The sequence below is a fragment of the Tamandua tetradactyla genome, chromosome 22, assembly GCF_023851605.1.
Source record: "Tamandua tetradactyla isolate mTamTet1 chromosome 22, mTamTet1.pri, whole genome shotgun sequence".
Taxonomy (NCBI): Eukaryota; Metazoa; Chordata; class Mammalia; order Pilosa; family Myrmecophagidae; genus Tamandua; species Tamandua tetradactyla.
In genome coordinates, this window is record NC_135348.1 from 10,008,171 (window position 1) to 10,012,548 (window position 4,378).

The following is a 4,378-nucleotide window of genomic DNA, read 5'->3' on the forward strand; positions in this document are numbered from 1 at the left end:
CCATATTAGTTATCAAAGTCATGCATATAATTAAAAATAATTTTAGTAATAGATCATTACTTGTTAAATCTTTCTTCAATTTTGTTCAAAGTGAAGAATTGGAAATTAACTGAGTTGCAGAAGTATTTGTTACCATTCATTAGTCATTTCCTTTCTCAACACCAATATCATCACTTTCCTACCTTTGTTTCATTTCCAAGAAGTTTTTATACCCTAGAGTAATGTGCCATAATAACTTTAAGCTGGGTAAAGAGAACTATCATGAAGGGAGATGCGAAAAGAAACCTTTGCCTCAATCGACAGTATATTCTCTGGGGGATCAAGCGATGATTAAATCGAGAACATACAACCTGAAAATCTGAAAGTTTATGCCTACATATTGTTTGGAAAGTTTATACATAGAACCAGGTATAGTATACACAAAGCTTAATCACAACTGATTTAGACACATTTTAATTTACTGTGAAAGAATTTCTCTTTTTCAGTACAGATTAGGTAATTTGTGGTCAAAATAATCGTTTAGGTGCTGTTAAATTCTGTCATCAATATATATCACCACTTTCCAAGGAGGTGAAAGGAACTGGAACAACTTCACCTACTCCTGTCAGTATATTAGAGGTATAATAAGAACATAATAAATCTTTATAAATAATCTCATAACACAAGTCTAAGTACTTTCATTTCTAGGGTAGCATCATGTAAGAAGATGTGTAATATTAATTTGTAGAGAAATAGATAAGACCTCTTCAAAGAGCTCTATATTATTCTCAGTACATATGAAGGAGATACTAAATATAACTTTAAATTCACTAATAGATAAATACAAATTTTGCTTATGGAGTGCTCAAGTAAATGGCAGCACATTTATCTTTACCGGGCTCTTTATATTGACTATATTTCTTCTGAATTTTTATCTTTCTAGACTGACTTTTTTTGTAACTTCTATTTCCATTCAGAAAAATACTTATGTCTTTAGGTTTTGTTTGCTAAACATTTTCCATCTCTTTGAAGTCTTTGTTTCATGGTAACCAAAATTCCTCAGCATATTTGTGTGCATGTTATTTTTATCCTAGGAATGACTGTCTTACTTCCATTTAAACATGCCTTCTAATGAGATTTAGTATTTTGTTTTCTTTGTTTTTCTTGATTGTTGTGGCACGTGGAAACATTTTCTTCTTGGAAACTAATGGCCTTTTTAGTGTTGTGATAAAAATCAGTAATCTGTTATTACTAAAACCAATAAAGAACAAAATGTTGATACGTACTATGCTGATTATACAGATAATTTCTAATCCTTCTCACAACTCTATCAGAAAAATATTATTGTACTTGATAAGGATCAGGAAACTGAGATTTGGAGAGGTTATTATCTTGCCTAAATATGACACTTCTAGAAAGCATAATAGCTCAGGTTCAAATCCAGCTCTTTTTTTTTAACATCAAGTTTGTTTTCTTGACTATTAGGCTGGAATTCGATATTTTTCTCCCAAATACACTTGAGTTACATATTTGAAACTGTTCTCCAATTGTTCTGAATTTATTTATTCATTTTATGTCAATAGCTTTGTGACTTTATGTGCAGACTTATATACACAGTGAGAATGAATTTTCCAGTATATCTAAAGCCATCTCTTTATTATGCTAAAATTACATATTTATTAATGATCTGTTCCTTTTTTAAAAAAAAGGAATTTTTAAAAATGACCACACTTTATTAATAAAAAACTGACAGTGCCGAGTTAAACACATCAAACAATTCAAGTCTCTTCATATTCTATAAAATATTACAGAAAAGTTTATTTGTGTTTCAATAAAAGGACTATTGTTTTAGAAAAGGCAAACAGCAACTGTGCAGTTAATTGTTTTGTGAGTAAATTTTCAAAGAGACTACCGCCTGCCCTGAAATTCTTTTCTTTTTATAAAAAAAGAAGTATTAAAAGTGATTGAAAATTTTGAGTTAAAGAAAACTGTTAAACCATACTCTATATTCAATTTCAACTTTATAGATTACAGGAAGATGCTTACAAAACAAATACAACAATGTATCCCTGTTTTTAAATGATAGACATATATGTATGTCTACAACTATATAATAAAAAGTTTCCAAACGTTATCTGTAAGAAGTCAGGCATATTTTACCATAAACATTAAGCCATAACTGCACCAGCATGACAATAAACTTTTACAAACAAACAAAACCAGAAAACAAACAAAAAACTTGTAATTTGCTGCAAAATAGAACACAAAAAAGTATAAGCTTGATGGAATCACAATAGTTAATTTAATTTAAGGGAAAATAAAGGTATAATAAAATTTAAGGTGCTTTAATGTTTGAAAAAGTAGAGCTTTACCATTTTGCTCGGTTCTTTGGACAATGCATGATTTAACAAAATGAAAACTTGCTTTGTAATCTTGCTATCCATCGGTTAGTGGCACCAATCAAAACATGCTGCAAATAAATGACCATTCAGTGTACCATTTTCCACAAAAGGCCAGCATTTTATTTTCATTGATGTGGATGAAGTACAATTTTTTTCAGTAAAATCAGCGAGAATTGTTAAGCGGGCAAAAATGAACTCTGAATTAAAAAAAAAAGAAAATTAAAACTCAAAATCCTAAGAAGTAAATAAAGACACTGCATCAGCACCTGGTGTCAAAACACACATGCACACCACATTTTTAATAATCCTTTGAAAACCATCGTTGCTTGCTTATTTGAGGTGCTTATCTATATCCAATAGCTTACCAATATCTTTTTGGGGAAGTAAGCCAAAAAGAAAAAGAAAAACACTTGTTAATTAAAAAAAAAAAAGTTTCTTTTTCCCTAACAATTTTTTCCTGAAGCTGAGCTTTAAGAAGGAGGGGAAATCTAAAAGTCAAGAAAATCAGTCTTTATCCTCATTTTATATATTAAAGTCATCATTATCATCATCAATCAGTCTTTATCCTCATTTTATATATTAAAGTCATCATCATCATCATCATCATGTTCCCTGACGTAAGACATGGGCATCTCCACCTTGGAGCCAATATACTGAGACCCGCTGGAACTCGTGGTCAATGTGCCATCGGCACCATTGGTCAAGTCACTGGCAGAAAGCCTTGTGCCGTTTGAAGCTTAACCTGACGATGTGACAAACACACTGCTGATGGATCCCTGAGCCATTTCTGTCACATGAGGTTCCAGAGCTTCAGGTACCAAACTTCTTGCCATATTAAGTTCTTTGGCGCAGTTCTTTTCCTGATTCTAGTCCACCTGCCATTCCCATTCACTTGAATACTTCTATGACATTGTGGATTTCAAACGTGTGGTCAAAATTAAACAGATGCTGAAATTTGTTTTTAGAAAGACAGCAATCCATCACTGTCCTCTTGCAGATCTTCATGATGATGAATGGAGGTAGATGATGGCCTTGGAGGGAGGTAGCCGGCTGGCTTGCTGTTCCACTTGGCCCTTTCACTATACCAAATTGTTGAAGGCAATTTGCTGTAGAATAAGTTCTTGAAGTTGAGTCTGTTTCTGTTTTATTCTTTCAAGTCTTCTCTGTCTCTCTACCTCTAAAGTCTGACATTCCTGAGCCAAGCTCGTAGGCAGACCAATCCATTTGATTACCTTCTTCTCCTTGGAGATAATGTTCTTGGCCATGAAGACATTTAAGACATTGTTGACTTAAATGTTGTCTTATAGTCTTCTGGTCATATAAGCTGATTCTTTGGTAAAATGTGGTTATCAGCAGCACAGAACTCCACGACCAACTCATCTGCCACTTGTTTATAGGAAGTGGTTCCTTTCTTCTGAACCTTCTCTCAAACCTTCATTGGAAAATGCCTCACACCCTTTCCATTTTTCCCTCCTTTTCTGTTTTATTCCCACTTGCTGTGCAATGTTGACATTGGACTTTTGAAAGGTTTTTGGCAAGAGTTACATTCCAAAGGTATTTACTGTAGAAGGATGAGTAGCTACAAAGGATACCACATCTTTTCCAGGACTAAGATTCTGGTCTATAAAGACCTTTAGTTCTCCATTGACTTCAGTTAGACCAGCATCTTTTGCCATGTTATCAGATCTGTGAAATCAGTTCTATAAATATTCACCCTCCAGAAAAGAAACCATGGCTTCTACTTTGTACCAGGTAGCAGAGCCCTGAGGACTTTTAAGGTCTTATTTCCTGTTCCTAAATCCTTAACTTCATAATTTACCAATAGTCAAATCTCCCTAAGAATGACTCACTCTCCATTTTATTTCTTCCTTAGGACTGATGTCCTACTGGTTCATTCTTGCTGGGTTAACAGATTTTCTTAACTCTTTTTTTGTTTTGTTTTGTTTGTTTGTTTTGCTTTATTTTATTTTATTAAGCTAAATAGTATTTGCTCCTAG

General features: G+C 33.1%; 1 pseudogene; it reads right to left on the reverse strand.

The window, feature by feature from the left end:
• Nucleotides 1-2,707: 2,707 nt before the first annotated feature.
• On the reverse strand, nucleotides 2,708-4,102 carry LOC143666034 (transcription factor Dp-1 pseudogene; annotated as a pseudogene).
• Nucleotides 4,103-4,378: the final 276 nt, after the last annotated feature.